Source organism: Oncorhynchus nerka, linkage group LG12, assembly GCF_034236695.1.
Source record: "Oncorhynchus nerka isolate Pitt River linkage group LG12, Oner_Uvic_2.0, whole genome shotgun sequence".
NCBI lineage: Eukaryota > Metazoa > Chordata > Actinopteri > Salmoniformes > Salmonidae > Oncorhynchus > Oncorhynchus nerka.
The window spans coordinates 59,187,637-59,200,268 of record NC_088407.1 but is presented as its reverse complement, the minus strand read 5'-3'; the positions used below and the strand labels follow the sequence as shown (position 1 = coordinate 59,200,268).

The window sequence follows — 12,632 nt, the reverse complement described above, 5'->3', positions numbered from 1 at the left end:
GGACAGAGTTTGTGAGAGAACTGAAAAGCAATTCTGACATTTACTGAAATTGAACTTAATGCAATTATCTCTAAAAAATATAGAGCAGATGTGTCACAGTGTTTTTATTGACACACATTTGGTGTGGGTGGAGTAGTCAATGGGTGTCTGAGGGAGCAGACACATGATATAAAATCCACTGGCTGGTATGAGACACTTATACCACGGCAATATGAGGGCCTTCCTTGCATGCATGGTGGCAAAACAACAGATTTGTGGGCCTTCTTAAGGAGATGAATGAGAGTGGCTTTAGTCCACCAGTCAGTAGAACACTGTATATGTCAGTGAACCAGGCTGCTGTTGGTATGTGGGCTGAGCCCCTAAACATGGTGAACAGCTGAGGGTAATGACAGTCCTGTCCTTCCTCCGAGCTGGCTGTCTGACTGGCCTCCGTCTGCTATGCTGAGCCCTGATTGGCTCAGCTCTCTCCTTTTAGGGTCATGGTGTGTAACAGGTGTCAATCCAGTGGGGTCCCGTCATGTTGAGTTAGCAAACTGAGATCCTTATTTGTCCCACCCCCTTCAACACCCTTTAGGCGGGTCAGACAGGGGGACACTGTGGCGGATGGTTATCTTTGGAGTCTGTTAGATTATATCCACGGCTGGATTATATGAGAGCATTTTTCTCCTCTAGGCTGTCCCACTGGATGTTGGGCCTGCCTATTTATAGGTGTTACTTTGTCGTTATTTCTCCACAGATAGATAGGTGCTGGATGCTATGGGTTAGGATTCCATTGCAGTCCAGTTATGTTCTTTTGCCATCCAATGACCAAACCAGCATTGATCACTGATGTTATTGGAGAGATCATTTTTAGAATCTCACATAACTCAATGTCACACAGCTTGAACCTGAGCACAGGCATATCTTTGAACTCTCATCACACCCAGAGCCTTTTACACCAATAGCCTATACCATTGAATATCTATTCCAAAATAATTTATTCAGAATATTTGTTTTTTAATTATGTACTATTATCCTAATTTGTCATGTAGTAAAAGTCTGTTTTCCCTACTTATCCACTCTGCTTCCTCATCACCATCATCCAGTATTTAATTTTCTTTATTTAACGAGGCAAGTCAGTTAAGAACACATTCTTATTTACAATGATGGCCTACCCCGGCCAAACCCTCCCCTAACCAAGACAATGCTGGGCCAGTTGTGCGCCGCCCTATGGGACTCCCGATCACAGCCAGTTGTGATACAGCCCGGGATCAAACCAGGGATCGAACCAGGGTCTATTCTGACGCCTCTAGCACTTGAACCAGGAATTATTGTCCTTGATAATGAAACAACAAATTTGGGCAATTAAGACAATAAAGCTATCAGGTAGACATATGTTTGTAGTGAATGGGATTGCATAGATTCGTTGCAGGAAATATAATTTATTTGCACTCTTGTTTTCTTTAGATGAACATTACTGCCATCTACAGTTGTCTTTTGAAACAGTTAAGTGATGATGTTACACGTCTGTGATAGCAAGTGATGCCATGTTCCAGCCAAAGATGGTGGATAAATGAAGATGTCTCACCGGCCTTTTTGTATTATTGATGTTTAATGAAGAAGTTCTCCACGACCCATGTAAATCTGGGATATATGAGATTTGTGGTGCAAGCTTATGTACAAAAGCCACTTCAATGCCATGAATCTAAAAAGTTTGGAATATCATTTAAGAGTCTGAGGATGCACGGTGTTGCAATTATGATGGGAATCAAGTTCCAGTTTCCTGAGTGCCCTGTTAAGGTGAAAGAGGTCAAAGTAGCAAGGTTCAGGGCTGTCGAGAAGCTCTCCTATGCAGAGGCAGTGAAAATTGTTGAAGCATCAAGTAGAGATGATAAAGCTATGGCAGTGGATGATACCCAACAATCTGTCGATGTCAGTCAGATGAGAGATCCTGAAATATTAATCGTGAAGAAGGTTGATTTTATTGCACAGATGATTAATTGTACAGGATGAATTAACAAAAAAATGTACGAAACTGGAAATCACTGTGAAAGTGGCTAAAATGTTCTTGGACCGCCAGGATTTCCCAGCTGAATCATTGCATGGAACGGTGGCAGGCCTGATTACCAGCGATGATGAGTCAGCCTACAGGGAGGAGGTCAGTAACCCGACAGTATGGTGCAACAACCTCTCCCTCAATGTCAACAAAACCAAGGAGCTGATCGTGGGGCAGCACTGGAGCAGTTAGACAGCTTCAAGTTCCTCGGTGTCCAAATCACTAAAGACTTAAAACGGTCCAAACACACACGCACAGTCGTGAAGAAGGAGTGACGGTGCCTCTTCTCTCAGGGGGTTGAAAAAGTTTTGCATGGGCCCTCAAATCCTGAAAAGGTTCCACAGCTGCACCATTGAGAGCATATTGACTGGCTGCATCACTGCCTGGTATGGCAATAGCACGGCCCTCGATCGCATGGTGCTACAACGGGTTGTGCAGACAGCCCCGAGCTCCCTGCCATCCAGGACCTCTATATCAGACAATGTGAAAATAAGACCCCAACCACCTAAGCCATAGACTATTTTCTCTGCTGCCGCACGGCAAGGGGTACCGGTGCATCAAGTCTGACACCAACAGACTCTTGAATAGCTCCTATCCCCAAGCAATACGACTGATAAGTAGCTAACAAAATGGCTACACAGACTGGGTTTACCTTGTATCTTTATTTACCTTTTATTTCAATATTTGCACTGTCTCTATGCACACTCACTCGCCCTACACACTCACACACACTGTCACTCCAACACACACACACTGTCACTCCAACACGCACACAAACACTCACTTCATCATCTGCTCACTCACACATAATATGCACATATATTTATACTGACTCTATACACCCGCACTCCCACTCACATGCAAGCTGCTGCTACTCTGTTTATCTTATATCCCGTTGCGTAGTCACCTTACCCCTACATATCTACCTCCATCACTCCAGTATCCCTGCACATGTAAATATGTTTATTGGAACTGATTTTTAAAATATTTCCTGTATATAGTATGCTTATTTAGTGTATTTCCTATTTTATTTTCCAAGTAAAATTTTGTTATTGATTATTGCATTGTTGGGTTTATTGCATTGTTGGGTTTTGAGTTTGCAAGAAAGGCATTTCACTGTACTTGTGCATGTGACATTAAAACTTGAAACTTGAATAATGTCTGAAGATGCTTCCCTTCTGAGGCTCCATAGCCTGTGTAGAGATCTGAGTACATTTGACTAAGTGAAGGAGTACATTGACTTCTGTTTCGTTTAAAAATATATACAGTGAGGGAAAAAGGTATTTGATCCCCTGCTGATTTTGTACGTTTGCCCACTGACAAAGAAATGATCAGTCTATCATTTTAATGGTAGGTTTATTTGAACAATGAGAGACAGAATAACAACAAAACAATCCAGAAAAACACATGTCAAAAATGTTAGAAATTGATTTGCATGTTAATGAGGGAAATAAGTATTTGACCCCTCTGCAAAACATGACTTAGTACTTTGTGGAAAAACCCTTGCTGGCAATCAGAGGTCAGATGTGTTTTGGGTCATTGTCATGCTGGAATACCCATCCACGACCCATTTTCAATGCCCTGGCTGAGGGGTAGGCGGTTCTCACCCAAGATTTGATGGTACATGGCCCCGTCCATCGTCCCTTTTATGTGTTGAAGTTGTCCTGTCCCCATAGCAGAAAAACACCCCAAAGCATAATGTTTCCACCTCCATGTTTGATGGTGGGGATGGTGTTCTTGGGATCATAGGCAGCATTCCTCCTCCAAACACGACGCGCTGAGTTGATGTCAAAGAGCTCCATTTGTCTCATCTGACCACAACACTTTCACCCAGTTGTCCTCTGAATCATTCAGATGTTCATTGGCAAACTTCAGACGGGCATGTATGTGCTTTCTTGAGCAGGGGGACCTTACGGGCGCTGCAGGATTTCAGTCCTTCATGGCGTAGTGTGTTACCAATTGTTTTCTTGGTGACTATGGTCCCAGCTGCCTTGAGATCATTGATCCTCCCTTGTAGTTCTGGGCTGATTCCTCACCGTTCTCATTATCATTGCAACTCCATGAGGTGAGATCTTGCATGGAGCCCCAGGCCGAGGAGATTGACAGTTCTTTTGTGTTTCTACCATTTGCGAATAATCGCACCACCTGTTGTCACCTTCTCACCAAGCTGCTTGGCGATGGTCTTGTAGCCCATTCCAACCTTGTGTATCTCTACAATCTTGTCCCTGACATCCTTGGCGAGCTCTTTGGTCTTGGAGAGTTTGATGGAGAGTTTGAAATCTGATTGATTGATTTGCTTCTGTGGACAGAATTTATAACATTCTGACGTGTTTTTCTGGATTTTTTTGTTGTTATTCTGTATCTCACTGTTCAAATAAACCTACCATTAAAATTATAGACTGATCATTTCTTTGTCAGTGGGCAAACGTCCAAAACGGCAGGGGATCAAAAACTTTTTTCCCTCGCTGTATTTTATATATATATATATTTATTCTTTAAAGCTATCTTAGTTTTTACCCCAACCAGTAGGTGGCGATAATACATATTTTTGTATGTAGTCCACCAATAAAACCCTTGAAGAAGACGAACGTTTATTGGCGATGAGGTTGAAATGGGTGTAGGGTTAGCTGGTAGGGAAATTCATACTACAGAATAGTAGGCTGATATACAGCCAATACAGCTCGGGGTTTGAACTTGCAACCTTCCGTATCAATACACCCAGTTACTAATTCAGTAACTCAATCCAACGCAGTGGTGTCTAACCACTAGGCTAAGTGAAAAAAAGGAAGCCTGTACAAAGTGAAAATATTCGAAAACATGCATCCTGGTTGCAATAAGGCACTAAAGTAAAACTTCAAAACATTTGGCAAAGAAGTGAACTTTATGTCCTGAATACCAAGTATTATGTTTAGGGCAAATCCAACACAACACATCACTGAGTATTTTTGTCATATTTTCAAGCATGGTGGTGGCTGCATCATGTTATGTGTATGCTTGTCATCGGCAAGGACTAGGGAGTTTTTTTTTAGAATAAAAATAAACTGAATAGAGCTAAGCACAGGAAAACCTGGTTGAGTCTGCTTTCCAACAGGCACTGGCTTTCAGCAGGACAATAACTTAAAACACAAGGCCAAATATTCACTGGAGTTGCTTGCCAAGACGACATTGACTGTTCTTGAGTAGTTCGTTTTGACATAAATCGTCTTGAAATCTACGGCAAGACTTGAAAATGTCTGTCTAGCCATGATCAACAACCAACTTGACAGAGCTTGAAAAATTTAAAAAATAAAATGGAATAATGTTCAAATATTTCACAATCCAGGTGTGCAAATCTTAGACTTACCCAGAAAGACTCACAGCTGTAATTGCTGCCAATGGTGATTCTAACATGTATTAACTCAGGGGTGTGACTACTTATGAAAATGAGATTTGTGTATTTCATTTTAAATAAATTTGCACAAATTTCTAAGAACATGTTTTCACTTTGTCATTATAGGGTATTGTGTGTGTAGATGGGTGAGAAAATTCAATTGAATCAATTTTGAATTCAGGCTGTAACACAACAAAATTTGGAATAAGTCAAGGGGTATGAATACTTTCTGAAGGCACTGTAGCTGTATGCCGCCTGAGGCAAATGCCCTGACAATAGCCTCTAATACTGCCCAATGCTGGCCAAATGCTCTGTCTAAACATAAATATGCCTTGCTCATGATTTGGAAACCTTTGGAACTTTTTAACTTTCATATGAGCGTTTTTCAAATACAGAAGATGAACTTACTGTACGCAGTTTAGACGGAAATGTTAAATGGAATGGCCCAATGGAAATGCGAGCAGCAAGGTGGGACGATGTGGCATGGCCTAGGCTGTGTGAAAACAAAGCCGGATGCAACTTTGCTAAACTGCGTACATAAGTGTATCTTATGGTTTCCAAAAACATATTGCAAGTGAAGATTAGCAATGTTTCTAAGCATTAAAACGGAGCGTCGGGACATGGAGCCAGCTGTGGTCCATACCTTCAGGTGCGAACCCTGCTGTAAGCCCCCTTGTTACCTTGTTCTGGAGAGCTAGGCACAAATGTACAGTCAACGTGTCTTTTGGTTTGGTACCATCGCCTGACAATCCTTTTTTAAGCAAAATGTTATAGATGTATAGCAATCATTCACGTTTGTTGTTTGCTTGGGCGACAGACCTCCAGAGTTTGAGCTGAAGAATGCCAAAGGTCTCTTCCAATGACAACCTCCAGAGCCTCCAGACAGAGCTCACTAAACTGGCTGCAGAGCGATGTGGGGAGGTGAGATAGACATATACAGGCAGACAGACGGATGCCTACAGACAAATCCACTCTGAACCAAACATGTAGATCTGAATAGTTTATCTACTCGTAGTTAGGAGTAGATGACCCATGAAATCCTGTGCCATTTTGCAATGGCCGCATCTCTGTGACAGAAAATATTTTTTGTCCCATCATCACCCCTCTCTTCCCACAGGTGATGATCTATGAGCTGGGCGACCATGTCCAAGGGTTCCTGAGTGAACACAACTGTAGTATGTCCGTTTATGATTAAACTACATAAACGGACATTGCTTGAAGGGAAGAATGTTGCGTGAGTAATGAAACTCAAAAAAAAATTATGTAATTCGTCAGTTATTTATTTTCTTTCGCCAGTAGAGTAGGCTAAGCACTGCTAGCACTGCTAGTACAGTATTCAGGAGCTGCCAAGTAGCAAGACTATTGGAGTCCAGAATAGCGACACTGCCCTCTGGTGGTTAAATAAAAGAAACTGTCATTGAACCCATTGAAATTAGGCGATCTCAGTGGAGAAATATTGTCAAGGAAAAAAAAAAAAAGGAAGAAGGGCCGTAACACGGTGTGTACATTAATACAAATGAGTGCAGTGAATGAAGTAATTGCAGAAACTTCTGAAGTGAAGAAGTAGATGAATATTCAGAAAATTAAGCAATATAAGGAAACTGAACAATTAACTGTGAAAATGGCAACCATTGGTCGAGTACCAGAGTTTGAGGCTACAAAAGAGGATTTTGATTCCTATTTGGAGCGTTTTGAGCGTTGGCTGGCTGCAAATGAAATCAAAGATGGAAAGAAAGCAGACGTATTTCTCAGTGTTTTGGGTCCAACTGAGTATGGATTGCTGAAAGGTCTCATTGAACCAATGAAAGCAGTGGAGTTGAACTATGCAGAACTGACTGAAACACTTTCAAGGTATTTCAAGCCTAAGCCAATTCTCATTGCAGAACGTTTAAGATTTTACCAACGTCACAAGAGTCAAGGGGAAACCGTGGCTGACTACATCCTTGCTTTGAAAAGGCTGGCAAGTACATGTGAGTTTGCACAATTTCTTGATGATGCTCTCCGAGACAAGTTTGTATGTGGTCTCACAGGTGAAGCATATCACAGAAGGCTCCTGTCAGAGAAGGACCTGACCTTTAAGAAAGCCTGTGATATAGCACTTGGACTCGAGCTTGCCCACAGGGATACTATTGAGCTATCGGGACATGCAGAACGTCAGAAAGGTGTTCACAAGGTCAGTGATGCACGTGGTGAAAAAAGCTCACAAAAGTCACACTTTTTTCAGTCCCGTCCTCAAGGTTACACAAGAACAAAGCAGCCCACATCTCAAAGGTCTAAGCCAAGTTGCTACAGATGTGGGGGAGATAATCATCAGCACAGTAAATGTCGATTCCAAAAGAAAAAGTGCCACAATTGTGGAAAGGTTGGACATTTACAGAGAGTGTGTAAAGCCTCGAAACGCACAGCAAGAGTGCACAAAGTGTCAGACGCAGCACAAGAAGAGGAAGGTACAACTGAAACAGTAGTGGAACTGTTCACAGTGTACACAGCTCAACAACTAAAAGATGGAATCTATCTCAAGATGGAGTTAGCGGGAAAACCAGTAAAAATGCAGCTGGACACCAGTGTATGATGGTGCGTCTGTATCTCTGGTTCCAGAGAGACTCTACAAAGAAAAACTGAAAGAGTGCCCTCTTCAGCCCGCGTCCATCCGCCTTTCATCATACACTGGTGACACTATTCCTGTGTTAGGGCAGATCCAGGTACCAGTCCGGTATGAGGGGAAGGAGTGGACGCTACCGCTTGTCATTGTTAAAGGAGAAAAATCAGCCTTGCTAGGCAGAAACTGGCTACAAAAGATCAAGTTGAACTGGGGAGAAATCTTCAGTCTGAGAAATGACAAACCAGTGAGTCAGGCTACACTCACTAACATGCTGGAGAAGCACAAATAACTTTTCAAAGATGGCTACGGTGAAATACAAGACTTCACAGCAAAAGTCAGAGTGCAAGAAGGAACCAAGCCTATCTTTCTCAAACCACGTCCAGTTCCCTATGCTCTTAAGGAAGCAGTAGAGAAGGAACTGGACCGCCTACAGAAGAATAACATAATAACGAAAGTAGCGAGGAGCGACTGGGCCGCTCCGATTGTTGTAGTCCCAAAGAAAGACAAGACCGTCAGAATGTGCGGTGACTACAAGGTCACAGTAAATCGCTGCATACTACCAGAGGAATATCCACTACCAAACGCTGAAGATCTATTTGCCACTCTAGCTGGTGGGAAGGTTTTCAGTAAGCTGGACCTGGCATTCGCTTATCAGCAACTGAAGCTGGATCCGGAGTCAGAACAGTATCTGACCATCAATACACACAAGGGGCTATTCAGATTCAATCGCTTGGCCTATGGAATCTCGACAGCTCCAGCGATATTCCAACAAACAATGGATCAGATCTTGGACGGTATAGACCATGTTGTGTGCTTCATGGACGACATCTTCGTGTCAGCACCAACCATTGGAGAGCACCTTGTAGTACTGGACAAAGTGATGTCAAGACTGGAGAAATACGGAGTGAGAATGAAACGCAGCAAGTGTGAGTTCCTCCAGGACTCAGTGGAGTATCTCGGATACAAGATTGATGCACAAGGCCTGCACCCAACCAACAGCAAGGTGGAAGCAATCGTAAACGCACCAGCACCCACAAATATCTCAGAGCTGAGGTCATTTTTGGGACTCCTGAACTATTACGGAAAGTTTGTGGCAAACTTGTCCACATTGTTGCATCCGCTTCACCAACTGCTGCAGGCCGATACAAAGTGGAATTGGTCCCCACAATGCGAAGAAGCATTCAAGACTTGCAAACAGCGTCTGCTAAAGAGCAAGTGGCTTGCCCACTATAACACAGAGATGAAGCTGAGACTCGCGTGTGATGCATCTCCATACGGAGTAGGAGCCGTCATCTCACATGTTCTACCGTCAGGTGAAGAACACCCTATTGCATTTGCATCACGGACTCTGTCACCAAGTGAGAAAAATTATGCTCAAATTGAGAAGGAAGCCCTGAGCATAATATTCGGAGTGAAGAAGTTTCACAAATACCTCTACGGAAGGAAGTTCCAACTGCTGACAGATCACAAGCCTCTGTTGGCCATCCTTGGACCAAAATCAGCTATACCAACCCTTGCTGCACTTCGAATGCAACGTTGGGCTCTGATATTGTTAGCCTACGACTACGAGATTGAGTACAGACGATCCAGTGATCATGCAAATGCCGACGCACTATCGAGACTACCGTGCAATAGTGACTCCGACAGTGAAGATGATAGAGCAGTCTTCCAGATCTCACTCATTGACGAACTGCCCATATCTGCTTCAGACATAGCAGAGGAAACAAGGAAAGACCCAGTGCTTTCCAAAGTCTTGACTTAACATTAGGCGGTTGGCCAACCTTCGTAAATGACGATAACCTTCGTCCATTCATCGACAAGAAAGACCAGTTGTCCACTGATCAAGGGTGTGTTCTGTGGGGATCAAGGGTGGTGGTACCTCACAAATTCCAGAGGAGACTGCTATCTGACCTGCATGAGGGACATCCAGGGATCACTCGAATGAAAGCACTCGCTCGCAGTTATCTGTGGTGGCCTGGACTGGATCAGGACATTCAACAGCATGTAGGCCACTGCTCACCTTGTGAAGCTGGTCGCAACAAGCCTGCTGCTGCACCTCTTCATCCATGGTCCTGGGCTGCTACACCTTGGGAACGCATCCATGTGGATTACGCCGAAATTGACAAGCAACACTTCCTTGTTGTCATCGATGTCCATTCCAAGTGGATGGAAGTGTTCCCTACTCAACTGACCACAGCTGAGAAGACCATCAATCTTCTCAGACACCTGTTTGCATCCTTTGGACTAGTCAAGGAGCTCGTATCGGACAATGGCCCTCCGTTCACGCCAAAGATTTTGAAATGTTTCTCAAGAACAATGGAGTAAGGCACATCCTGTCACCACCTTACCATCCGGCATCAAACGGAGCAGCGGAGAGAGCCGTGCAAACCTTTAAGAAGGCCTGGACTAGACTCGAGGTTCAGTCTGTGCCCATCCACCAAAGGCTTCCCCGGTTCCTGTTTACTTACCGTAACACCCCACACACAGTAACGGAATGTACACCAGCTGAACTGTTTCTGAAACGCCAACCACGTACCCGCCTGACATTGTTGAAACCAGACTTGTCAAGCACTGTGGCAAAGCACCAGCTACAGCAGAAGAAAGCTCATGACAGACACTCAAAGACTGTCAGAGAATTCAAAGAGGAAGAGAGGGTGATGGTACGTGATTTCAGACACCCCAAGCGCCTGTGGAACTCAGGTGTGATCATGCAACGCAGAGGACCTTTGACTTACCAAGTCCAAATTGGTCATCCCCAGGTCAACGTTCATGTGGATCATCTGCTACGGTCCAACGCCCCAGCAGAGATATGCCGAGAGAACAAGAACGACCCCCAGGACTATTCTCCTGACTGTGGACGTTCGGGAGAGACAGAGCCTGACCTTCCACCCGAACCTGGCCCACCACAGGAAGCCCAGGAGGAGCGGAGATATCCTATTCGACAGCGAAGGGCACCTCAAAAGCTTGACCTGTGAGTTGAGCTGGTTAAGGAGGTAACGGACAGTAAAACAAACACTTTAATATGTCCTAGATAAAAGGAAAAAGGACATTACCTGGGTTAGTTATTAGGACACAAACTCCATCTTCGGGGCAGAATAATCCCCTGGATTTGTGCTGGGCTCTGAAAAGTCTGCTTCAACCCAGTAGTTGAAAAATGTTTAAGAATGCATCGTTCAGATATTGCATTAGTAGTTACCTAACATATTTACCTTGTTCTCTGGGAGTTAAACACTATGGGGGAGGAGTGTGGTATCTGGGATCTACATCTGTTTATATTAGTTACTGTGCTGTTACTAAGCAGAAATGCATTACGGCAGTGTTACGTTACTACACCTAATAGGAAATGCACATGCGCACTGGAATGCCGCGAACTGTGGAGCACAAGTTTTTTTTTGACTAAACGAAAACTAACTGTACTCCCGTCTCCTGCCTGGTCATTTCTCCACAATACAAATATTACAACAACAAGCCTCCGTCCAGCTCCTTTCATGAGGAGATGCTGAAGGACCAGCGGCTGAAGCAGGAGAGGCTAGCCCTGGAGGAGCAGGAGAAACTGGACCAACGCCGCAGTAAGGAGGAGCAGATGGTGAGGATGCATGCATGCTTATACACGCACTACACGCACGCACACACTTACTGTCCTCCTCACTGTACCTCTCAACTCATTCTTGTCTAAAGCAATTTGAGATTATGGCTGAAATCCAAAGGAGAGGAGAGGAGAAAAGGAAAAAAGACATTGCCAAACAGGTGCCTTCATAATCTTCAAATGTGTACATTTTGCAAACTCGTGCTGTTTTAGTAGATAAGCAATTCTTATTATTCCTCTGGAAAATTGATTGGAATTATTAGCTATGTATGTTTTTAGGCTAATGATCATTAATTAATATATTATTTAAAACCATGTTCCATTAGACCTGAAATGCACCTTTTAATAATCATTAAAAAAAAATGCAAAACAGAACCTGAAATAAACATTTGATTTAACCATATTCTGGCTTTGTGACTGCCCAGGCGCGCCTTGAGAGTATAGAGCAGCCTGCTGTAGACAGTTCTGTATTGGGCAGCTCATCTTATTCCCCTGGGCCTCCATCTGAGCTTACTGAGCCCAGAAGAGGGACCAACCCCCGGAGACTGACCAACTCCAACACCCGCCACAGGCATGGGACAGCCACGTGTAACTAATATTTAGCTCTGTGCCTGAACTTAGCTAACACCGCATGCTGTTTTTGTTGTAACCAGACGGGACACATACAGCGAGGATAGCCCACGCTCACAGGAAGTGCTTTACTTCAGCAACAGTACCCTTGGGGATCTCTTGGTGCATAGAGGAAAGTGCCTCGGTAAGAGCTTAAAATTCCCTGTAAATCTCATTATGGTCTGCGTTGTAGTTTACTGTACTGTCAGTGTTGAGTTGTGTGCCTCAATATGCTATGTGTCTGTCTCTCTGGCAGGGGAGAGTGTGAGGCTTGGCCGTAATGTTTATAATGCTTTTGACGCGACCAACGGAGAGTTTGCCATAGTATACGAGTGGATCCTACGCTGGAACAAGAAGATTGGCAAGTTCTTCACCAGTGAGGAAAAGGGGAATATTGACAATTGTAAAAAGCAGGTGAGGAATTCCTAGC

General features: G+C 43.8%; 1 pseudogene; it reads left to right on the top strand.

Moving 5' to 3' along the window:
- Window positions 1–11,503: 11,503 nt before the first annotated feature.
- LOC115138794 (eIF-2-alpha kinase GCN2-like) overlaps window positions 11,504–12,632 on the top strand; it is a 28,317-nt pseudogene continuing 27,188 nt past the window's right edge.